This window comes from Trichosurus vulpecula, chromosome 3 (genome assembly GCF_011100635.1).
Source record: "Trichosurus vulpecula isolate mTriVul1 chromosome 3, mTriVul1.pri, whole genome shotgun sequence".
Taxonomy (NCBI): domain Eukaryota; kingdom Metazoa; phylum Chordata; class Mammalia; order Diprotodontia; family Phalangeridae; genus Trichosurus; species Trichosurus vulpecula.
In genome coordinates, this window is record NC_050575.1 from 43751052 (window position 1) to 43777601 (window position 26550).

General features: G+C 39.1%; 2 pseudogenes; one reads left to right on the forward strand and one right to left on the reverse strand.

The window, feature by feature from the left end:
• Positions 1–11036: 11036 nt before the first annotated feature.
• On the reverse strand, positions 11037–11179 carry LOC118845223 (annotated as a pseudogene).
• Positions 11180–25150: 13971 nt separating this feature from the next.
• On the forward strand, positions 25151–26305 carry LOC118842006 (annotated as a pseudogene).
• The last annotated feature ends 245 nt before the right edge of the window (positions 26306–26550 follow it).

Sequence of the window (26550 nt, forward strand, 5' to 3'; positions counted from 1 at the left end):
TATTATAAAACAATAATATTCTATTTTTATGTTACAAATATTGAAGTTATAAAGGATTTTTATCAATAATAGACATGCATATATACATTTTGTTATATGCCAATGATTTGTATTATAATAAATCAATTAATTTTATTTTAATAAAATGCAAACTAAGAAAATTGATTGCATAGTTTATGAAAAGAAGGGTAAGTAATGAATTTTTTTATAAAAAAGGAAGGTTTTCCTACATAAAATTTGGAAACCACTGGCATAACACACTCACAATACTGGGGGTATAACACACACATTTTGATGAGTAACATGCAAATAAATGAAAAGCAGATGTTTTTGATTTTCCCCAGTATAGTAATGAAGGGAAAAGTGCTTGGGGCAAAAATTATTTGAGATTTTACTGATAAATCCTTTAAGATGGTTAATAATTCCAGAACGCAATCAGAGTTCATGTGCCTATATTGCAATACATTGGCAAAATGAATTTTGAAAAAAAAACTCTGCAAAAGAAGCACATTTTGGATATCCTTTGGTCTTTCTTCACACCTCACAAATCATATTTTGTAGGTATCAAAGCTAGTTACTTTGCATGTGGGGCCAGAAGTTTTCATTCAAAAGGCTCAGCAATGTTGGCTTTGAAAAGAAACCACAGATTGTTGTAAACATTTATCTCACCACATTTTGTTATAATTATGCTTTTCGTTGATATTTTGCGTCTAATGATGACAAAGTAGTCTACTAACTTACGTGGCTAAGTAATTCTCTCCCCATTTTTCAGGCAGAGAAACAGAGGTAAAGTGGGATTGAATGATTTACTAAAGAACACACACTAGCAAAGGTGCCAAGGCTGACAGTTGGCAGTCTAAGCCTAGATCCCCGCCTAGTGTGTTGGGGAAAGAGAACAGAAAGGGAAATGAGAAATGAAGGCAGAGAGAGAGAGAGAGAGAGAGAGAGAGAGAGAGAGAGAGAGAGAGAGAGAGAGAGAGAGAGAAAGAGAGAGAGAGATGGATAGAGGGCCAGTAGAAGAAAGGAGGAAGGAGAGACTATCAAGTTACAATTTATAGATAGAAAACAATTCTAATTCGTTATTTTGAAGGGAGACAGGAATCCCAAAATGATAGCTCATTTAAAAACCATCTAAGATAATTTTGCAATTAAAAGAAATATATGTTTCTTTAGGGAAAGAAATCCCAAGACATCCAGCTACCAAAGGTAGTTCTCTTTAGTGCGAAGACTCTGATAAATGAGTCACATCTTCTTTGGTTTTAACTGAAATTTAAGGACCCAGGTGTTTTGGAATGCTGTGAGGTCTCCCAGAGTAAACAGTGTTGATATTTTCACCATCAGAAGGTCATAAAACTGATTGATTGTAAAAGCGGCTTTCATTTTTTTGCAGCTTACATTTTTGGGTTCTGGGTAATTAACACATTAACCATCTCTCAAAGTGAGGTCTTACAGGTGCCCTGGCAGAATTTTTCCCAAGGAAAACCAAGTAAAGGAGGATAGCACAGAGGCTTAGCAAAACAATCACTGCCTAGTACACATAAACATTTTCTGGGGAGAAAATGCTGACTATTAAATGCTTGACTATTTGCTAACATCTACTTGTTGTAATAGGCTTAGAAGTGTATTAAACTCCCACCTTAATTTTTTTTTTCTGATGAAAGGTAGTGTTGGAAAAATCCAAGACACTTAAGAAATGTGCGGGAGAGTTTCTCTTTCTGAAGCCTGCAGCTGCTGGAATCTTTCAAGATTCCTTTTCCTTCCCACAGACCAAAAAAAGAAGATAAAGATCACCCTTGCTTGTGGTAACTGGTACTTAGATCCTTTTAGTTACATTTAAAATAAACTCTCAGTCTGGCAGAGATTTTGCTTCTCCTACCAACCAAGCAGTAGTGAAATCAACCAGCTCAGCCATCTCCTCTGCATTTTATTCTGGTTCCAAGGTCACCCACCCCTCTCCAGTCTGCACAGAGTGAATTCCACCTGCAAGGGAGGTTTTATTTGTGCAGCTGGGTCCATGAGATTTGTGAAATTTTCTAACCAAACCAATCCATTCTGGTAAATGGTTTTCCCCTTCTTATCCTCAGTGAAATTCCCGGAGCTACCATGCATGGAAATATTAGAAGGTTCCCAAGTAATTTTCTTTAAATGATCTAAGTGGATGGCAATTGTGTTGCTTTAGACATCCAAAAACCATCCACCTCTGCATGCCCACAATTCTGGCTAACTTGATCAGGATTCTATAATTTTTTAAAGGTACATGCTTCCTAAACCATTTCATCCAGTACAGATCTCTATCCAATTTCCCAGAGAAGAAACTATAACAAGGATCAATTGCTTTGAAAAATTTCGAGGATTCACTTATATCATTAAAGTTCTGAATTAGAGTTCTGAATTCCATTAACAAACTCACTAAATGAAGGGAATTAGAAGAAACCATTGCATTTTGACCACTAGAATAGCAGCTGTCCATCTATCTCTCTGAGAGCAAAAACAGTTGTAAATAAGAACCAAGTGTCCACTGGTTATTTTCTTTCCTCTTGTATGACCCAGAAAAACTCCACCAGCCCGTTCAGAAAAATCCTATACTCATAGCAAGGCTTGCTTCAACTTCTTTGATTCATCAGCTTTTAGGTTGTAACTCACTTTATAACAACGTTTACATGACAGTTGTATAAAAATTTTTTACAGATTTTTAAAATGCTTTAAAAAAACACTTTTACTGGTATTTCATTGGCTTTGCTAGCTATTGTAACAACTTGGGAATTCACACCAAGTCTTTGTTGTTCAATAAATTTAAATGGCAAATGAATGTCAGATTAAGTAATCACATTTCCTGATTTGAAAGAGCAGATATTGAAATGACACGACACTAGTAAGTCCTGACACTGTAGAAAGGGCACTAGCTCTGGAGGCAGGGGAGCTGGGTTCAATGCCCACTTCTGAGACTTATTATCAGTGACCTTAAACAAGTCTCCAAACCCTCCTAAACCTCAATTTCCTTGTATGCAAAATGAGGGATTGAACTAGATGGCCTCTGAGTTCTTTTCCATATCTATGATTACATTTAGACTTTCTGCACAGGCAAAATGAAATGTTCTGACTATGAACTTTTCATATATTTTGAATGGGGTTTTGACAAAGTATTCAAGGCTAGCTAGGTGGCTCAGTTGATCAGGTGCAGAGGTGGGGAACCTGCAGTCTCGAGGACACATGTGGCCTCCCAGGTCCTCAAGTGTGGCCCTTTGACTGAATCAAAGGGTTATGGTTAACTGAATCAAAGGGCCACACTCGAGGACCTAGAGGGTCACATGTGGCCACTGATCAAGTATATGACTTGGAGTCAGGAAGGGGGAAGGGAAAGCCATAAGCAGTTCGATGGCATCTACTATGTGCCAGGCACTCATGCTAAACACTCTACAAATATGATCTTATTTGACCTTCACATCAATCCTGAGAGGTAAGTGTTGTTATTATCCTCATTTTACAGGTGATGAAACTGAGACAGAGGTTAATTGGCTTGCCCAAGGTCAAACAACTAGTAATCATCTGAAACCAAATTTGAACATACATTTCCTGATTCCAGGCCCATTACTCTATCTGCTGTGTCACCTAGCCACCTAAGGAAGACATACATGTGAATCTTATCTCAAATATTAACTAGCTGTGTGACTTTAGCAACTGATTTAATATCTCAGCCTCAATTTCCTCACCTACAAAATGAGGATTGAGTACCTACCACCTCAGAGAGTTGTCATAAGGATCAAATGAGATAACTTACGCAAAGCACATTTTAAACCTTAAAGAGCAATACAAATTCTGGTTATTATTATTAGCATTCGGGCAGTAAACATCAGGTTGCAGTTTTTTCAGGAATTTTTGAAAGCAATATATTTTCCCTTTACCAACCTACAAAGTTATTTAATATTTATTTAATGGCAACTGTCATTTAGTAGAACCAGCCCTAGATAAGGAGTTGGGAGATCTGAGTTTCAATCTCTGCTCTGCTATTTACTAACTGTATGATATAAGAAAATTTCTTTACCTCTCTGCAACAACAATGCTACTTGCCACTACTGTGACTGTGTAAGGCCAATAACACCAGCACACAGGAGGGCTACTAGCACAGGTTCTTTGATCTGCTTTTCTAAGAAAAGAAACTTTAAGGGATTTACAATCTTACTTTAATCAAACATACATATATCATTTACTTAGTTCAGGTGGAAAAGCCAGCACCATGAACTTCAGAGCAAATACAAGCAGAAATTATAAGCAGAGAAAATATAAACAGAGCAGATAACACAAATCAACAGACAGGCTTCTAGCTGTCTGACCAAAGCTATACATACATAGTTACCAGAGAAAGAAGCACCAACATCTGGGTTTTCAAAGCCAGGGGGCTCCTCAACAGCTACCTAGAGTATCTACACCAACACTCTTCCAATGAGAGAGCCCCCAAACAAAATACTAACCTCAGAGTATATACACCCTTCTTCAGTGTCAGAGAGCTTCACACCTTTCATGACCTAATCAGCAAAAGGGTGTGTGGGCCTTCCTACAAACAAAGGCAACACTCAATCAAAGGCACTTATTGGCCTTAGGCTGAGAAGCACTCCAAAACAAAAGACAACAAAAGTGCCACTTTGTTTGCCCTTACACTCTCTGAATTTCAGTTTCCTTAATTGAAAAAGGGGAATACTAATTACTTGCATTCTCATTTGAGGGGGTTATTGTAAGGCAAGTGCTATGACATTATTCCTTTTATTTTATATCAGAGATAACCTGCTTCTCAAAAAAATCACAAGCCTTTGTCAAAGAAGACTTTGCCAGCATTCGTATGACAGCACTGTTCCATTTAAGGGAAGAATAGTTGGGTTTTCTTGGCTGTTGGTTTCAAAGAATCAGAGAATCTCAGGGTTAGAAGAAACCCCTGAAATCTGATCCATACTTGAATTTCTTAATGGTGAATTCAGTTTATCTTTTTAATTTAATTCAATTTGACAAATGTTTGAGTGCCTGCTATGTGTTATGGCATACCCGGTGCTTCAGGAGATACAAAGATTAATAAAAAATGATCTCTCATCTATGAAGGGGTGAATATGATATATACAGGAATAAATATAATATAGAGGGTGAATATTCAAAAGGGGGGTTCAAAGCATTATTGAAGCTGAAAAAAAGGAAAGATCATATATCTTGATGATCAGGGACTACATGAAGGAGAATACATTTGAAGATATTTCATTAAAAGTTTGATTGAATTCATCTAATTGCAAAGGCAAAAAATATCTAGTTAAACTGGCTGAATAGGAAGCAATGAAGAAAAGTAAAGTGGTCCTTTGTAGGGCAAATTTTCATTAACTTCCTCATTGCTCAAACTAGAGCAATTACCATTGTCAATAGCCTGTATGTAACTGAATAATTGAAGGGCAACTAGGTGGTGCAGTGAATAGAGTACTGGGCTTGGAATCAGGAAGACTTACATTTCTGAATTCCAGTCTGGCCTCAGACACTTAGCAGTTGTGTGATCCTGGACTAGTTGCTTAAACCTGTTTGCCTCAGTTTCCTCATCTCTAAAATGAGCTGGAGAAGGAAATGGTAAACCACTACCTTGCCAAGAAAACCTCAAATGGTGTCACAAAGAGTCAGAGACAACTGAAATGACTCAACAGTAACAACTGAATAGTTATAAATTGCTCTGAAGTACAACACAAAGAGGGAGGAGGATATTTTTTTTAAAAAACAAGATGAAGGGCTAGTGATCTGAGAAGATTTCATGGCCCATTTTGACCCACAGTCTCCCATATGGTTTTCCATAGCCTAAGTGATCAAAAAGTTCTTTAAAATGCTATAGTTATTGACTCAAATCAAGTTATTTAAACAAGGACTTGTGGGGCTACTGTGCAGATGCAAAGATAAGAAAAATAAGTTACCTGCCCTAAAGGATGTTATAATTAAATAGAAATAGAAGTACAAAAATAACAACTATATTGGTGTGGTCTCTTCCCTGATCATAATGTCCTATGCTACCACCTGTTCTACCCTCATATTTGTACATAACCCTTTCTTCTCTCTCATCATGACCTCAGTCAATCAATTCCTTCCTATTCTGCTTATCTACCAATATTATTCTGACCTCTCTTTCTACTCATCCCAGTCTTGACACAAAAGTTAGTTATTTCATTATCTTCCATCTTGGAATCTTTTGTCACTTTACACTTTGTTCTAGGCCATATCTAACTCAATCTAAACCAGAAACTCAGGCTCTAGATTAGAATTAAATGAGATCCTAAACCAATTAAGTCTTAAGGATAGATTCATCACCATTTAGGGGGAAAAAACAAGCCTAGCTTATATGAAATAGATGTTGCTTTCATCACATCCTATCCCTAAGCAGCAAAGTCTTCCTAGGGCTAGGGCAGTCATATTAAACTCAAATAGAAACAAGGTCCACTAAACCAAATAGAAGGATCCCTGTGGGCCACATGTTGATTTAGAAACCCACAAATTAATATTATATGTATTTTATTCTGTTTCTTATTTATTTTTGTTAAATATTTCCCAGTTACATATTAATTTGGTTCAGGTCTCACTTGAAAGTGTTACAGGTCATGTATTTGATACCATAGTTCTAGAGGACCTTTTGCTACTTGTATGTCCTTATGACTGTTATTAGACAACATCATCCTCAGAGACTGAAAGCATAGGAAGTACTTTGAAAAAAAGAGTCCAGTACAGATAAAAGGGGGACAGGGCAATGGATTCATGGGCCACAGAGCATATGATCATATTTTCGGGACATTAGCCAAGCAATACCACAGGTCAGGACTTCAGTCAGCACTACAATTTCACTATATCATTATTCATTCAGTATTTTCTAACACACCAACCAGAACATTGCCCTCCCTCAGAACCCAATGGGAGTACACCAAAATTTTGCTCTTTTAGAAGTTTCTGCTGAGAAACTCCTCCCTTCTGTGAGGGTTATGCAGAAATATTTTCACCTAAGTTGTCAGTAAATAGCATTCAATAATAACAGTTCCACCACTTAGTCCCCAAGGCTCTCCCTGAGAAGAGTCTGATCAATTCCAGATTATAATAATCAAGGATATAATGGGCCTTCCTGTGCCTCTCTCCTGGTGTCTGAGTCACTGCCCTCTCTGTTGGGGGCCAAATTCCTTCCCACTCCCTGAGGCCTATGTTATAACCCCAACTATTCCAAGGTCAGGCTCACCTTAATGGCCTCCTCTACCAAGGTCTGTGTGCTGCTCTCTCTGTCATCTGTCTAGATCCTGAAGGATCTACCATGTTTGTAAGGTCAGAAATGTCCACACAGGATAACATAGATAATTATAGACAGTTTGGTGATCCAAGATATGGTTTGAGCTCCTCTTCATTTTGATACTTACCTTCTCTAACATAGAAACTCCTGCTGCTTGCTAGCCCTGACTAATGGACACAAGAGTCCCCAACCCTTGGACTCACTTTAGTATTAATGTGATCAAAGATCTTCCCCACCCATTCAATAGGCCTCAGGTGGGGCTTGGTGGGAAAGCTTGATTATATCTTTGTTTGTAAGTAGGCCCAAAGCCTCTACTTACTAGGTACTAAACCAATTTGGGCATGAAGGCCTCAGAGCCATAAAGGGAGTTGCTAAAACCAGAGCCAGTGGTATATGCACTGAGTTCTAGTCAATCATGAATTCAGCCAATCTGAGTTCTAGCCAATCAGGTGCCAGCTAGGACTGTATATAAAGAGAGTCTAGAACTGGGAGTAGCAGAATCTGCAAAGAGCTACAGGAATCAGAATTCAGCCCAAGGAGAAGGAGCAGGAACTTGGAGTCAACAGAGCTACAGAAGTGACTTCTGAGCAGAGAGTTAGGATTTGTGAGTGATTGTTTACAGGAAGGTCCTGGGGGGGTGGGGGTGGGGGGGGAGTTACAAGATGATTTGGTTCCATGCTATAATATTGTGTTTTAATTTTCTTGTTGCTACATTGAGGTGGGCTTACTGGTTTTGGAATATAATTACTGCTATATCTAATTGAAGTAGCTGGTCTTGGGATTTTATCCTCTGTTGTCTAAGTAAATGTTATACTTCCTCTGCCTTCTACCTAGAGTTTTTCATACTTTGCGATTCCAAACCACGCAATCATGTTCATCGTCATTCTTGAGGTCATGAATCTTGCCTTAATGATACACTCACAAGGCTGCCAAAGCTAGAAATGGAAATCCCAGGAGCTTTGTTCACTCACCTATGCTCAGAGAAGAAATACAAAGCAAAAAAGGAAGCCAGAGACTTGAGAACTAAATTTAGGCTCCTCTAGCCCAGCCATCTATAAGAATTCACCATTCGCATTGGAGTGAAAGGACCCTCCCTGGAAGAGAGATACACAAAGAGAGAGAGACAGAAAGAGGTTGAGGGAGATAGAAACAAAGAGATGGAGGGAGAGAGAGAGACAAAGAAACAGAGAGAAGAAGGGAAGAAAGGAAGACAAAGACAGAAAGAGAGAGGGAGGCAGAACAGAGAGTCAGAAACAAAGAGAAAGAAAGACAAAAAGAGAAATGGAGAGAGATAGAGATAGAGAGACAGAGGCAGATGGGGGGAAGGACGGCAGAAGTAAGACAGTAAGTGTTTCAACAATCTGGCTAGCAGCTGTTGTGGCGGTGAAAGACCAACACTAGCCCAACAACAAGCACGCTACCAGCACACTGCAAAAGCACAGGTTCTTTTGATCTGCTTTACTAAGGAAAGCAACTTTAAGGGGTTAACAAGCTTACTTTAATTCAGCATAAAAATACCATTCACTTAGTTCAGGGGGAAAAGCCAGCACCCTGAACTTCAGAGCAAATACAAAAAAATTACAAACATAGACAGACAGACTAAATACAATTCATAGTTACCAACATCTAGGTTCAGCCTGGGAGCTCATAACAAAGGCTGGCCCAGAGTCATGTGTGCTACCATGGCTGTGGGTAAGAGCTCCACAAATGAGAAAGCTAACCCCTGGTTTTATATCTTTTTCAGGGTCAAGGGTGAGTTACACATGCAACTCACACATGTGACCTAAAATCATCACAAAGAGGCGACTTAAACCCACATGGTCTAAAAGCCTCTGATGTCCCAAACATGTCACTCAAACTCATGTGTAAACTAGGCCCTCCCCTGAGGCAAGGAGGTCACCAAATATTCTTAATCTAATCAAGGAAACAAAGGCCAAACTCTTCAAAGGCACTTGGTTGAACCAAATGCTAAGAGCCCATTTTGTTTATCAATATAGAGATGGACAAAAATTAGAGACAGAGAGAGGGAGAGTGAGAGATGGAGACAAAGACAAAGACTGAGACAGAGAGAGAAGATACAAAGACTAAGAAAGTAAGCAAGGCATATATAACAGAGTGAGAGATGAAGCTATTTCTGATCTTAATTTGAAGCAGCCCCATGCCCCTGTCATAGAGGAATGATACAACAAAATCTCCAGTGTTTGCCGCATCATTTTAAAGCACCAAATTCTTCAGTATTGAACCCAAAATGTGGCCAGTGAGAAGTAACCCAAGGTTTCTTAAATCAGGATTTGGAAGTGTTGTGGGAACAATATTCCAACCTCTGCTCCTTTAAAAGTTAGTATAGTTTTTGTTTTGTTTTGCTTTTCTTAAGAGCTATTGAAAGTATCCTCAAGACATAATTGGCTAAGGAAACTAAAGGTTTCCATTGACATCATTTCATGGTTGCCTGAGGACAAACAGCCATATCTGACTGGCATACCACCATGGGAAACTCAGAGGCAAGGGAGCCTCACTGCACTAAATCAATTCAAATTGCCCTTGATTAATATCCTTGTTAAATATTCATCTCTTGTTATGGCTAAATAAATCTCCTTTTGTTAACTGTCAAATTATCTCTGAGTTATTCATTTTCCTCTAATATCAGACCTAAACTGAAATCTGATATTATCAAACCAAATTAATAAAAACCCAAACGAAATTGGCTTGAGTCAGGTAGAGCCCAGAACTAATGGCTCATTTGTTTTCCCCCATTACATTCTTCTCCTTTCAATATTTTCTGTCCTCAGAAAAATCAGTCGGGGCACATTTGTCCAGCCCCAGTTCCATTAAGTATTTTGGGATCCCAGCGAGGCTTCAACATTCGTTTCCAGTGCCTCCCTCAGGGCATCAAAGAGTCTCAACAAAGTCATGTTGGCACAGTCCTTAATGGTTTTCTGAATGTCATACAGTCTCAAAAATTCTTTCAACATGATTCTTAGACAATCCCAAAATCCCATGGTTGGTCTGGAGATCCTAATCACTTTCAAATGTAAAGTTGTCAAAATTCAACAAATAGCATTGATCATCTTTACAATATGCTTTTAAAAAATACAGTACATTCATACCTATCTCATCTAATTGTTATATGTGTAATGAAAATTTACTTTTTTATCCCCCTGGGTCAGTGACTATAACCTTCCCTGGCCCATCGAGAGGACATTAAATGTGTGGCCAGAAGAACAGCAGCCAAGGGATTCAAGGTTTTCCTATCAGACCACCCAATATCCTGAGGATCCCCTTCCTCTGCATTGCTCTTTCCACACTTCAAACCACAAGGTTAATCATGAGGTCATTATGAACTAATTTTGCTATTATGCCAGATATTCTGGACCCGTCTTAACTCAGACTGATCTTGTTCAGATTCAGTATTGGAATGAAGCAAGAAATATTCATAGGACATTTAAAATTTAACAAAAAAAGGAAGTTTACTTAAGAATGGAATGGAAAAGATATACCACAAAGATACAATATTGACTCGTTTGGACACAGCTCTACTTTCTTCCTATGGAGATGGATCCAATTAAGTGATTCACACAGCATTAGCAAATCCATAAAGTCTGAAAAGCATACAACTCATCATTCACTGATTGGGCTTTTAAACATGGTGATCAGGAAGCTGAATCAGTGTTTCAAACCCTTGTCTTCTGAGACAATGCAAGTCTTGCTTTGCCTTTTAGGGGAAAATTAGTCTCATTTACATGGAGTGAATGTTCCTTCTACAAATGTTGCTGCCACAAACTATGCAATTGAGTTTCCCACATTTGGGGAACTCACAAGGGTCAGCCCACCCTGAGTGAAATGGATAAGCCTCGCCCTGGGGAAACCACCTTCATGAACATGGAATCTCCAAGTAAGAACGGTTTTTTCTTGTTTTTTTTTTCATGGTTTAAGTCAAATAAAACTTAATTTGGGAACAGTCAATGTGTATAGAGGGGAGGGTCCCAACAGATCAGTCTTAACACTATATTACTTTTGTACTGCTCTGTAATTTTGAGGATCCTTCTGGGGGTCTGGCACCCTCACCACATTGGGCACTGCACTGATATTTGTGTGTGACTGTTTATGTGGTGGAGCGTAAGGGGGAAGAGGGAGAGTAGGCAGAAGCGGTACTTCAGAGAGACAGGTAGGTGATGGCCCAAGGAAGGAGAGATGGAAGGGCTCCTTAATTTAAAATGTAGACTCTTCAGGGCTACATTAATGGAGCTTTAGTATCTCAGTTCAGTTTCTTCTGATAAATCCCAAGGTCTGGGATTGGTCCTAGAAATGTTTCCCTAAGAAGGTCTTGAGAATTTCCACTCATTGGGGCTAAATGTGCAGAGACAGGCATCTGACTAAATCTTCCTGGGGTACACTGACCACACCCTATATTTTTGGCAGGAATCTAACAGAAGTCATCTAACTTGAGCTAAGAGTGGATACCTATTTCTTTGTCAAAAAGATAGAGGCACCAGGTGCCTGGAAGACAACATGACTTTAAAGTACACTGTAGCTGTTCTGGACAACCAGGTGGCCAGATGGAAAGGGAAGAGGCCAAGAGGCACGGAAGCCACAGTCAACGGATTCATCCATCCCATCCCTCCTCCAGCAGGTGCACTTCTGAGCTAGGCCTCCCAAGCTAACCATTCTTTCCTACTGTGGTATTAGTTCACAGAAAGACCTGTATCAGGTCCCTGTAGAAGGAGCTGGCTGGTTCTGCTGCCTCTGGTATACATGTGCCTCTCCAATGATTGATAGAATCCAAATAACTATCGATGCATCCCTCCTGCTTAATGGTACTAAAGAGTAAGGGGGCAAGGAGAGAAGGAGGGTGCACTTTGGTGGTAATAAGGGACAGATGGATGAGAGGAAGGTGTGAGAAATGTAAGAGAGCCTGAATGGAAGGGAAAGAAGCAAAATTAGAGTTATGATAAATAAGAGTCTGTTTAATTTTAACACTGAGGATGATTGGACAGCCCAGCTTCCCATGATCTTTTCATTTTGTCTGCCCTGCCATCCTTCCCTACTGCAAGCAGAACAAACAAAGGGAAGTTGATCAGGGAGAGAGCCTTCTTAAAGACATTCTGGAAGCCTCCTGAGCAGGAAAGGTGTTTATGGAAGTGGATGAGGGAAGGCACAAGAAGGGTGGGATAGAACCACTATTTACCACCCTTCCCTCTGCTCCTAATGCCTTGTGTACACCTCAATGTACACCCCCATCCTCACCCCCAAAAATAGCCCTGAAAAAGTCAAGATCTGCTAAACTACTGGGACTAGGGACTGTTCATTTAGCTTCATGTAGGAAGCAATCTCAGCAGAGCTATGCATTCCTGGCAGAATTCATCTATCACTCCACCAGGATCCTCTATCTTTTAAAGTTCAAGTCTAAGCCAAAAAAAGTAGAGGCAGACAAGCTCAATCCACCCCAGGACAGAAGGAAAGGAAGTTTCATAGCCCAGGACTTTCATCTAGGAAACAGAATCCATTTTCTCCCCTCCTCGACCTTACACCTATGGTGAGAATAAGGAAACTGAGGAAAGAGAAAGGGTTAAATCTTTGCCAAAAGCAACCCAGTCTACTGCAACAGTTGCTGTAGAGTAGCCAGCAATCTCCACTTCAATTTTTCTGCTCTTATCCTTGACTTATCCTCCCCTTCTACTTTTCCTGTTTTAGTAACTCTCAAACTTGAGTAATTCCTCCCATCTGTCTCCTCTGCTCCTACTCACAAGAAGCAAAGCATTAATAGAAATCCTTATGCTAACTGGATCCACTATATATTTATCCTATTGAAATTCAATTGAGTCTTTACTGTTACTAAGAAATCGTTTTTAGCTATCATTGCGTATGACATTCTCCATGGTAGTTAGTTATTCTTCTGACTTCTGTCTTCTCCTTAACTAATGAATTCTATGTCCTCCCTCACTCTCTTCAGATGACTTCATCCCTACCTGAATCCCTGAAAAGATTTGGATTAACATGAACTCCTTTAACTCTCCTCAGACACTATCATAAATATGTTCACTCATTTTGTCCTTTTTGATTCAATTCTGAGAAAACATGACCATCTTTCTTACCAAGATCTCTTACTTTTTATCTGATATCTTCCTATCCTTTTTGTGACCTTACTCCATCAATAATATGCTCTCTCATGAATATCCTATCTCTTCCAATCTACCAATTCCTTTGCCTCAGCCTACAAATATGCATGCATTTCCCCACCCTATAAAAACTTTTTCTTGCCTCTGTTACCCACCTCAAGGTATTACCCTATCTCTCTTTCATTGCTAAAGTTCTAGAAAGAATAATTTGTACTTGTTGCCTTCACTTCAACACCCATTCAGTTTTCACCCCCCTGCATTCTGGCTACCATCACCATGACTATAATAAAAATGCTGACCTCTTTACAAGGCTATTCAAGAAATGGAGGTATAGCTCCAGAAAAGTTTGTTCTTATCTGGAATTTAATATTTAATAATGCTATGTATAACACCATCAGTGGTACACACACACACACACACACACACACACACACACATACACACACACACACACACAGTTCAAGAAGATATGATAATCTGGGTGCTGCAACAATTTGGCTAGCACCTGCTGTGGAGGTGAAAGACCAACACGAGCCCAACAACAAGAACGCTGCCAGCACAGGGTTCTTTTGATCTGCTTTACTAATGAAAGTAACATTAGGGGGTTAACAGTCTTATTTCAATCCAACATACAAATAACATTCACTTAGTTCAGGGGAAAAATCCAGCACCCTAAACTTCAGAGCAAATGCAAACAAATTACAAAGATACAGTATAAACAGACCAAATACAATTCATAGTTACCAAGAAACCATCAACATCTGGGTGAGCTGGGAGGCTCTTACAGCAGCTGCCCAGAGTCCCACACCAACACTCCTCCAGGAGTGAGAGCCTCAAGCAAATAGCTCTGTTCTCTTTTTATACAGTCTTTGGAAGTCATCAAAGGTCATCTGAGGGACCAGAGTTTAGGTGCATACTACTAGCTGTGGTTTTAGCAATTCCGCTTAGGGCCCTGAGGGCTTCACACCCACATAGACTTAACACCTAGTAATTAGGGGTTTGGGCCTGGGGCTTTGCACCTAGTAAGGCTCAATCAAAGACAATTTAGCATGCTAAAATAGTAAGAAAGTCCTACCTTAGTTACCAATCCACCGTGTCTCAATCTTTTTATTTTCTTCCCTTTTCTTCTCCTTTCTAGCTTTCTTTGCTTCTTTCTTTCTTTCTTTTTTTCTTTCTTTCTTTCTTCCTTTCTTTCTTTCTTTCTTTCTTTCTTTCTTTCTTTCTTTCTTTCTTTCTTTCTTTCTTTCTTTCTTTATCTTTTTCTCTTGGGAAATGAAATATTGCAGTCCTCCCTAGAACCACAGGCTACATATGAGGAGCTGAAGTTCTTTACAGATGTGCCAAAGCCAGGTAATTATACCTTAGGAACTTTTGAATACACTAATCATGAGTAAGTTAGATAAAGATGAACATAGGAATTAGTCAAATTCCTTTGGTGTTCAGAAGTTGCACTTATGTGCTTCTCAGACATCTTATCTGTTGTTTCTGTGCCCTGTGGGATGAAGGCCTTCCTGATTATCCCTTTCTTCTTCATGGTCTCCTCTATTGTCTTCTATCTTGTTTGCCATTTTATTCTTATTAATTTCCTTGTATTTCTCTGAGTGTGTTTCTTTTTGGTTGACTTCTTGTCATCCCTTTAAACAAAGCTGTCTCTCAAAGCTCTAATCATAGCCCTCTTCTGCCTCTATTCTCTTGGTGATTTCATCCACTCCCGTGGCTTCACTTATTTATCTACATAGAGATCATTTCCAAATGTACCTTTTCACAATCCTTGCCTCAGTCTCAAGTTTCCAGCCACCCGTTAGGTACCTCAAACTCAACATGTCCAATACTGAATTAATCCTCTTCCTCTTCAAATCTTTCCCTCCTGCTAGCTTCTCTATTTCTTTTAATAGCATCACTATTCTCCCAGACACTGAGGCTCAAAAATTCATTCACTTTTGACACTTCCCTCATACCCCACACCACCAAGTCCTATCAATTTTACATCTGCAGTGTTGCTCAAATCTCATCTTTTCTTCCCACTCCCACTGCAACTACCTTAGTTCAGATTCCCATCTCACCTATCTTCCTGCTTTTAGTATCTTCCCTCTTTTATCCATCCTATTGCCTATGTAATCTTCCTAAAGAACTGATCACATCTCATTACACCATTCTTCTATTAAAAAAAACTTTCAATGGCTCCCACTGACTAGTGAACAAAATACAAATTACTTTTCTTAGCTCTGAAGACCCTTTGATTACATTTCCAACCTTAGCTTACCTGCTCTCTTTGACATACTCTACATTTCAACAAAACTGGACTAATCACTGTCTCTCATTATCACCTTGTACTCTACTGTCCCTGTGCCCATATTATCTCTCATGTCAGGAATTAATTTCCTTCCCTCACTCTCATTTCCCCATTCGCCACCTGGTGACAGAATTATGTACTATACTCTGTAGGTGATTAATTGGGTAATTAAATGTCAGACTTTTTACCTGTAGGTGACAGAAAGCAGAGCAATGAGCCATGTGTGGTTTGTTAATGCTTCACAGTACAACCAAGTGTACATCTAATCCAAACTCAATTGTCACACTATAAAGTAACTCCCTTCCTTCAAGGATCAGCTCAGGTGCCATTTTTTCCATGAACCCTTCCCTAATTTCTCCCAGTTAAAAGTGTTCTCTCCCTCATCAAGTTTCTCATAGCACTATGGACCTTTCATTTTTAATTATCACATTCCATCACATTCTCTTTCACCTCATCCTGACCTTATAAGCTCCTTAAGGAAAGAGTTTGTATTTTTTTCATATCTGTATCGCATATAGGTTCTTGGTATCAAGTATACATTATAATACTTGAGGACTTCACTGCAAAAGTGGGGAAAATGAGGATGAAGAGAAATACAAGGAAAAGCAAGGATTACAAAGAAGGAATGAAAGATGTCAAAGATTTGCATATTAAAATGAGGCCTCATGCCTTTATGTTATGAATATTTTTTTCAAGAAAAGAATTACTAGGGACTAAACATGGTGAGCAAAAAAATAACATCTAAAAAAATGAGAGAGGATTCTGGGAAGAGGGCAGAGTAGGTCAGAAAATTCCAAGCTCTCAAGATTTTGCCCCTGAAAAGAGATGAAATAGTACAGCAGGGTAAATATTGAGCAATAAAAATAAATGAGTAGGGGAAGAACAAGGGGCATCCTGGGACAATCAGAGGAGATCTGAAGAAAAGTCCCAGGATGTGATTTGGTCCCTGTGAAGAGTAAACACCCTAGGCTATGTCATAGATCCACATAAAGAACAAGCTGCACGCCTTGGGGTTAGCTGGGTTAGGAGGCTGGCTCAGCCCCACCCACAGGAACTTTTACCCCCCAGACAGTGAGGGGTCTTGGGCATCTGAGCTGGGATCAAGGGAACCTCTGCTCACAAGGAATGCCAGATGCAACTGTGCTGTGGAGACACCAGTAGGAGCAAGAAGGAACCAGCATATGCCTGATGAGTAAAGAAACAGTGGAGCTGCTGGCTGTGAGCACTTACAGGAGGCTGAAGGTCTTGGTTCCAGTTACAGGCCAGAGGGGAGAAATGAAGGAGGATCTGATGCTAGAGGCACCATCACTCATACCCCAGGACTAGAGGTGATTATAAAAATTAAGCTACTACAAATTAAAAAGAATGTGTAGGCAAAGGAGAAAGAACACAATCATAGAGAGTTACTATGGGAATAGAGAAGACCAGGGTTCATCTTAAGAGGATACTGAAGCAAAAAAACCCTCTTCTACCCTAAAGTGTAACATCAAATGGTCACCTGCACAAAAATGAATTCATAGAAGAACTTTAAAAAGACTTCAAAAATCAAATGAGAGAGAATGAGGAAAAACTAAAAAAAAAGAACAATACAAGAAAAACAAAAAGATTATGAAAAGAAAGACAATCGATTTGAAAAGAAGATCCAGAATATTAAGGAAGAAAATGACTTTTTGAAAATCAGAATTGGGCAAGGGGAAGCCAGCAAAGTTGTAAGAAATCAAGAAATAACAAAACAAAATATAAAGAATTAAAGATAGAAGGGAATGTGAAACATCTCATAAGAAAACAACTGATCTAGAGAACAGATCAAGAAAACATAAGAATAATCAGACTACCTGGAAGCTATGATCAAAAAAAGAATCTTGAAGAAAATTGACCTGAAGCATTAGAACAAGAGGGGAAAGTAGAAATAGAAAAAATTCACTCATTACCACCCGGAAGGATTCTGAAACCTCCAGCTCAGGCATAAAATATTATGAGAAAGAAGAAAAAAGAAAAAAAATATGGTGGTGCCACAATTAGAATTACACAAGACCTAGCAGTGGTGACACTAAAATACCACAGGTCTTGGAATAGTATATATAGAAGAGCAAAAGAACTGAGCTTCCATCCAAAATGTACAGTCAGACTTTCAGGACTTTGTTAAAAAAAACCTGAACGTAATGATTTCACATAAAGAACCAAGAGAAATATAAGGTACATACCAATGACTAATTACAAGAGATTCAATAAAGACAGACCGTTACCCTTTTATGTATCCAAAATGTAAAATGTATGTCTAAGATTGTTATTAGTAATTGGGTAGTTCATAATAAAGATTGAGATAGACCTGAGTATAATATGCCTTTAAAAAGCAAAACTGTTTTGGAACAGCTAAAAAGGGTAGTTGTCTTATACAAATGAGTTGTTTGTTAGAGGAAGAACCAACACAGAGGAATTAGATGGGGGAGGAAGACAGTTCTGGAAATCTACTTTTATAGGAAATTTCATATATATATATATATATATATATATATATATATATATATATATATATGTAGAGAGAGAGAAAGAGAGAGAGAGAGAGTGTGTGTGAGAGAGAAAGACAGAGAGAGAGAGAGAGAGAGAGAGAGAGAGAGAGTGAAGGAGAGAGAAGAGTATAAAAGTCTTTTAAATTCAGAAAGAAATAAAATGCTATGGCAATAGGGAGAAGGAGAGGATAAGGGGGTATATCTAGAGGGGAGAGTGAGGGAACAGGTTAAGGGGGTATAGAAAAGTGTTTAGATTAAAAGGAATGGGAGGACAAGGGAGGGATCCTGGGGTGGGGTGTAGGTTAAGTAATAGGAGGGCAAGCTATTATGTAGAAGTAAAGAAGAGGAGTTAGGAGGGATAGGAAATAAGAGATACACACAAACATAAAAACAAAGATCAGAAGCAGAATTTGATAGGGAAAGTATATGTCTATGTATGTGTGTATGTGTATATATGCATCTATATATTTACATCTATATATAAATACATCCACACTTAATTGTAGCCTTCTGGGGGGGGGGAAGAAGGGGGTAAAAGAACAAAGTAAAAAATGCAGAGCAGAGAATGGAAGAAAACTAACCAGGAAACAAACAAAAGATGAATAGCTCTCAACACAACACATAGTATTTATTATATAGGCTTTCTTGAAATGGAAATGTATTGCTGAAAATTTTGAATCCTTTCTTATGTTCTGCTGTGCACATGACATGCTTTTTTCTTTTCTTGTTTTGTATTTAAGTTTATATGTTTCTTTTTCTTTTCTTATTGTATATTTAAGTTTCAGTAATAAAAAAGCACAAATAAATAAAGCAGTCACAGATGATAATTTGGAAACTCTAAAAAAAGAAAAAACAAATTGAATATATTTTATGGATAGGAAAAATGTGTTGTTGATATAGGTGTTATTCTTTTTTTCTGTTTATTTTTTTTATTTAATATATATAGTTTTCAGCATTGATTTTCACAAGAGATTGAATTACATATTTTCTCCCCATTTCTACCCTCCCAACCACTCCAAGATGGTGTATATTCTGGTTGCCCTGTTCCCCAGTCAGCCCTGCCTTCTGTAACCCCACTCCTCTCCCATCCCCTTTTCCCTTCTTTTCTTGTAGGGCAAGATAAATTTCTGTGCTCCATTGCCTGTGTATCTTATTTTCTAGTTGCATGCAAAAACTTTTTTTTTGTTTTTGAACATCTGTTTTTAAAACTTTGAGTTCCAAATTCTCTCCCCTCTTCCCTTCCCACCCACCCTCCCTAAGAAGTCAAGCAATTCAACATGGGCCACATGCGTATCATTATGTATAACCCTTCCACAATACTCATGTTGTGAAAGACTAACTATATTTTGCTTCATCCTAACCTGTCCCCCTTTATCAAATTTTCTCCCTTGAGCCTGTCCCTTTTCAAAAGTGTTTGTTTCTGATTACCTCCACCCCCATCTGCCCTTCCTTCTATCATCTTCCCTTTGTTTATCTTCTTCCTCCTTCTTTCCTGTGGGGTGAAATACCCAATTGAATATGTATGGTATTCCCTCCTCAGGTCAAATCTTATGAGAGCAAGATTCACTCATTCCCCCTCACCTACCTTCTCTTCTCTTCCTACAGAACTGTTTTTTCTTGCCACTTTTATGCAAGATAATCTACCCCATTCTATCTCTCCCCATCTCCCTCTCTCAATATATTCCTCTCTCATCCCTTAATTTGATTTTATTTCTTTTAGATATCTTCCCTTCATCTTCAACTCACCCTGTGTCCTCTCTCTCTCTCTCTCTCTCTCTCTCTCTCTCTCTCTCTCTATATATATATATATATATATATATATATATATATATATACACACACATATATACACACATATATATATACACACACATACACATACATATATACATACATACACACTCATATATACATAAACATATATATATATATATATATGCATATTCCCTTCAGCTACCCTAATACTGAGGTTTCATGAATCATACACATCACCTTTCCATGTAGGAATGTAAACAAAACAGTTCAACTTTAGTAAATTCCTTGCAATTTTTTTCTTGTTTTTTTTTCTTGATTACCTTTTCATGCTTCTCTTGATTCTTGTGCTAGAAAGTCAGATTTTCTATTCAGCTCTGGTCTTTTCACTGAGAGAGCTTGAAAGTCCTCTATTTTATTGAAAATCCATATTTTGCCTTGGAGCATGATACTCAGTTTTGCTGGGTAGGTGATTTTAGGTTTTAATCCTAGCTCCACTGACTTCCAGAATATCATATTCCAAGCCCTTTGATCCCTTAATGTAGAAGCTGCTAGATCTTTCATTATTCTGATTATATTTCCACAATACTCAAATTGTTTCTTTCTGGTTGCTTGCAGTATTTTCTCCTTGATCTGGGAGCTCTGGAATTTGGCGACAATATTCCTAGGAGATTTCTTTTTGGGATCTCTTTGAGGAGGTGATCTGTGGATTCTTTCAATTCCTGTTTGGCCCTGTGGTTCTAGAATATCAGGGCAGTTCTCCTTGATAATTTCTTGAGAGATGATATCTAGGCTCTTTCTTGGATCATGGCTTTCAGGTAGTCCAATAATTTTTAAATTATCTCTCCTGGATCTATTTTCCAGGTCAGTGGTTTTTCCAATGAGATATTTTACATTGTCTTCCACTTTTTCATTCCTTTGGTTCTGTTTTATAATATCTTGATTTCTCAAGTCACTAGCTTCCACTTGCTCCAATCTAACTTTTAAGGTGGTATTTTCTTCAGTGGTCTTTTGGACCTCCTTTTCCATTTGGCTAATTCTGCCTTTCAAGGCATTCTTCTCCTCATTGGCTTTTTGGAGCTCTTTTGCCATTTGAGTTAGTCTGTTTTTGAAGGTGTTGTTTTCTTCAGTATATTTTTCAGTATTTTTTTGGGTCTCCTTTAGCAAGTCATTGACTTGTTTTTCATGGTTTTCTTGCAATCTTCTCATTTCTCTTCCCAATTTTTCCTCTACTTCTCTAACTTGCTTTTCCCAATCCTTTTGGAGCTCTTCCATGGCCTGAGACCAGTTCATGTTTTTCTTGGAGGCTTTTGTTGTAGGCTCTTTGACTTTGTTGACTTCTTCTGGCTGTATGTTTTGGCCTTCTTTGTCACCAAAGAAAGATTCCAAAGTCTGAGACTGAATCTGGGTGCATTTTCACTGCCTGGCCATGTTCCCAGCCAACTTACTTGATCCTTGAGTTTTTCATTGGGGTATGACTGCTTGTAGAGTAAAGAGTTCTATGTTCCAAGCTTGGAGGGATGTGCCAGCTCTGCCACACCAGCACTCCTCCTTCCCCAAGAACCCCCAACCCGGACTGGACTTAGATCTTCAGCAGGCTTTGCACTCCTGCTCTGATCTCCCACTTAATTCCTCCCACCAGGTGGGCCTGGGGCTGGAAGCAACTGCAGCTGTAGTTCTGTATCTGCCCCACCTCCACTTCCCCTAGGGCGGTGGCCAAATGCAAACTCCTTCTTTCACTCTGTCCCCAGCAGCTTTTCCCACTAACCTTCTCTGTCTTTGGTGTTTGTGGGTTGAGAAGTCTGGTAACTGCTGCAGCTCACTGATTCAGGGCTCTAGGGCATGTTCTGCCCTGCTCCTGGTGTGGCTGGTCTGCACCACCCACACTGGGCTCTGCTCCTCCGCTCTGTTCCCAGCTCCGTGTGTGAAAGACCTCACCCAGCAACCATCCAGGCTGTCCTGGTCTGGAGCCCTGCTTCCCTCTGCTATTTTGTGGGTTCTGCAGTTCTAGAATTGGTTCAGAGCTAATTTTTATAGGTTTTTGGAGGGACTTGGTGGGGAACTCACGCTAGTCCCTGCTTTCCAGCTGCCATCTTGGCTCTACTCCTATAGGTGTTATTCTTTTTTTTTCTTTTTTTTAATTTATTTAACATATTTAGTTTTCAGCATTGATTTTCACAATAGTTTGAATTACAAATTTTCTCCCCATTTCTACCCTCCCGAACACTCCAAGATGGCATATATTCTGGGTGCCCTGTTCCCCAATCAGTGCTCCCCTCTGTCACCCCACTCCCCTCCCATCCCCTTTTCCCTTCTTTTCTTGTAGGGCAAGATAAATTTCTAAACCCCATTGTCTGTGTATCTTATTTTCTAGTTGCATGCAAAAACATTTTTGTTTGTTTTTGAACATCTGTTTTTAAAACGTTGAGTTCCAAATTCTCTCCCCTCTTCCCTTCCCACCCACCCTCCCTAAGAAGTCAAGCAATTCAACATAGGCCACATGTGTATCATTATGTATAACCCTTCCACAATACTCATGTTGTGAAAGACTAACTATATTTTGCTCCTTCCCAACCCATCACCCTTTATTGAATTTTCTCCCTTGACCCTGTCCCCTTTCAAAAGTGTTTGTTTTTGACTACCTCCACCCCCATCAGCCCTCCCCTCCATCATCCCCCCCATTTATTTTTATCTTCTTCCCTCTTCTTTCCTGTGGGGTAAGATTCCCAATTGGGTATGTATGGTATTCCCTCCTTAGGCCAAATCTGATGAGAGCAATGTTCACTCATTCCCCCCCTCATCCGCCCTCTCCCCTCCTCCCACAGAACTGCTTGCTCTTGCCTCCTTTATGTGAGATAATCCACCCCATTCTATCTCTCCTTATCTCCCTCTCTCAGTATGTTCCTCTCTCATCCCTTAATTTGATTTTATTTCTTTTAGATATCTTCCCTTCATCTTCAACTCACCCTGTGTCCTCTCTCTCTCTCTCTCTCTCTCTCTCTCTCTCTATATATATATATATATATATATATATATATATATATATATATATATATATTTACACACACATAGATGTATACATACATACACATTCACCCATATAAATATATATATATATATATATATATATATATATATATATATATATATATATATACATAAACATATATGTATGCATATTCCCTTCAGCTACCCTAATACTGAGGTCTCATGAATCGTACTCGTCATCTTTCCATGTAGGAATGTCAACAAAACAGTTCACCTTTAGTAAATTCCTTGCAATTTCTTTTTCTTGTTCTTTTTCTTGATTACCTTTTCATGTTTCTCTTGATTCTTGTGTTTGAAAGTCAAATTTTCTATTTAGTTCTGGTCTTTTCACTGAGAAAGCTTGAAAGTCCTCTATTTTATTGAAAATCCATATTTTGCCTTGGAGCATGAAACTCAGTTTTGCTGGGTAGGTGATTCTAGGTTTTAATCCTAGCTCCATTGACCTCCGGAATATCATATTCCAAGCCCTTCGATCTCTTATGTAGAGGCTGCCAGATCTTGGGTTATTCTGATTGGGTTTCCACAATACTCAAATTGTTTCTTTCTGGCTGCTTGCAGTATTTTCTCCTTGATCTGGGAGCTCTGGAATTTGGCGACAATATTCCTAGGAGATTTCTTTTTCGGATCTATTTGAGGAGGCGATCGATGGATTCTTTCAATTTCTATTTTGCCCTGTGGCTCTACAATATCAGGGCAGTTCTCCTTGATAATTTCTTGAAAGAGGATATCTAGGCTCTTTTTTTGATCATGGCTTTCAGGTAGTCCAATAATTTTAAAATTATCTCTCCTGGATCTATTTTCCAGGTCAGTGGTTCTTCCAGTGAGATATTTCACATTGTCTTCCATTTTTTCATTCCTTTGGTTCTGTTTTATAATATCTTGATTTCTCATCAAGTCACTAGCTTCCACTTGCTCCAATCTAATTTTCAAGGTGATATTTTCTTCAGTGGTCTTTTGGACCTCCTTTTCCATTTGGCTAATTCTGCCTTTCAAGGCATTCTTCTCCTCATTGGCTTTTTGGAGCTCTTTTGCCATTTGAGTTAGTCTGTTTTTGAAGGTGTTGTTTTCTTCAGTGTATTTTTCAGTATTTTTTTGGGTCTCCTTTAGCAAGTCATTGACTTGTTTTTCATGGTTTTCTCGCATCTTTCTCATTTCTCTTCCCAATTTTTCCTCTACTTCTCTAACTAGCTTTACCAAATCCTTTTTGAGCTCTTCCATGGCCTGAGACCAGTTCATGTTTTTCTTGGAGGTTTCTGTTGTAGGCTCTTTGACTTTATTAATTTCTTCTGTCTGTATGTTTTGGTCTTCTTTGTCACCAAAGAAAGAACGCAAAGTCCGAGACTGAATCTGGGTGCATTTTCGCTGCCTGGCCATATTCCCAGCCAACTAACTTGACCTTTGAGTTTTTCAGTGGGGTATGACTGCTTGTAGACTACAGAGTTCTATGTTCCACGTTTGGGGGGGAGGTGCCAGCTCTGCCACACCAGCACTGCTCCTTCCCCAAGAACCCCCAACCCGAACTGGGCTTATATCTTCAGCAGGCTGTTGCACTCCTGCTCTGATCCGCCACTTAATTCCTCCCACCAGGTGGGCCTGGAGCCGGAAGCAGCAACAGCCATAGCTGCCCCACCTCCGCTGCCCCCGGGGCTGGAAGCCGAACCGCGAACTCCTTCCACTCCCGCAGCTTTTCCCACTAACCTTCTTCACAGTCTTTGGTGTTTGTGGGTTAAGAAGTCTCGTAACTGCTGCAGCTCACTGATCTGTCACTGGACTGTAAGATGGATGAGTTAGAAAGCTATTGTAATAATCTAGAAAAGAGGTAATAAAGACAATAATTATGGAGGTCAGAGTGGCAATAGAAAAGGGGAACTTTTCATCCCATCTGTACAACCTAGAAAAAATACTTAATCTTGATCATTTTGTGAATTATTCATTAATAGCAAAATAGCTTAAAAGGCTGGAATTTCTGTGCTGAATATTTATAGCAGCCTATATTTGTGGTAGAAAAAAAACCCTGGAAACTAAGGGGATACACATCAATTTAAAAATGATGTGTTGATGTGAATAAGTTGTGGTATGTGAACATAATGCATTATAAGAAATGAGGAAATAAATTATTTCAAAATGACAGAAAAAGTTTAGGAAGATTTTTATGATATCTACAGTTGGACTCACATCTGCAGCACAATCCAAATCTTGTCATTATGACATGGTAAGGGAATACAATAAGGATGAAGATCCAGCAGCATGAAGAAGGAAAAAGAAAAGCTACTATGCCAAACTCCATCAACAAGAAATTGAGCATGAAAGGGAGCTAGCAGAAAAGTTTTGGGACCTTGCCAAAGAACAGAGAGAAGGTGTGAACAAGGATATGAGGAAACTGCTGAGGCTGACAAATCCACTGCCGAGAGGAGGCAGCAGCTGATCCAAGAGTCTGGGTTCTTGGGTGGTGACATTGAACACACTCATTTGGTGAAAGGCTTGGATTTTTACCCTTCTCTAGGAGGTTCAAACTGAGATTGCCCCCAAAGAGAAAGAAGAAGAGATGATGAAGAAACCTCAGAAACAACAAAAGTGAAGATCCTGAAAATGAGATTGAATTTAAGATGCATTTGAGCTGTAATGTTTATCAAACACTCTTCAAGAAAAAGTTTATGAATGAAACGGCTGTTTCTGCTAGGCCACATGACCTATGTGGTAGATCTGAATGATGAGTATGCAGACACAGATATCTCCACTACACTTATCTGCAGCTGATTGTCCTACCATGCATGCCCAGACCACACTGATCATCAGCAACCTGACACAAATCCTTTCCTACTTGTGGCAGGGCACCAGGAATAAGAAGCTGAAGAAAAAGGACAAAGGAAAGTTGGACAAGAAGAAACCCCTGGAGGCTGACATGAACATTTTTGAAGACATTGGAGATTATGTATCATGAACAACTAAGGCCCCAAGGGAAAAAGAATGAAAGCAATATTGTGAACAGGAGCAAGATTGGAACTGAGAACAGGAGAGAGAAAGAGAATGGGACCGGGAGAGGGACCAAGAAAGAGAGCAGGATCAGGAAAGAGAAGAGGAGAAGAAAGAAGCAATACAGCTGTTTTGAGAAACCCAAAGGGGATGAGAGCCCATTGATATTGACAAAGGTCCTGGATCTGCCAAGAAGTTGCTAAAGTCTAGCAACGAAAAGTTTGCTGGTTCTGTTCATTGGGAAGTTGGTGAATCACTGAAGAAACCAGAAGGTAAGAAACAGCTGGGAGATTTCTTAGACATGTCCATTTCCATGCTAAACAAATACAGATAAGAATAAATTCATGTGATGATGAGGAAGAGCATTCCAGGAGGAGGGAACAGCATGAATGAAACCATCAAAATAAGAACATATAGGATATATTCAGGAAATAGCAAATTTTAATATAATAATATACATAACATATATAAAACATGTAGGAAGGAAGGAAACAAGCATTAAGCACCTACTATGTGCCAGGCACTACACTAAGCACTTTATAAATACCTCATTTGATCCTCACAGTGACCTTGAAAGGT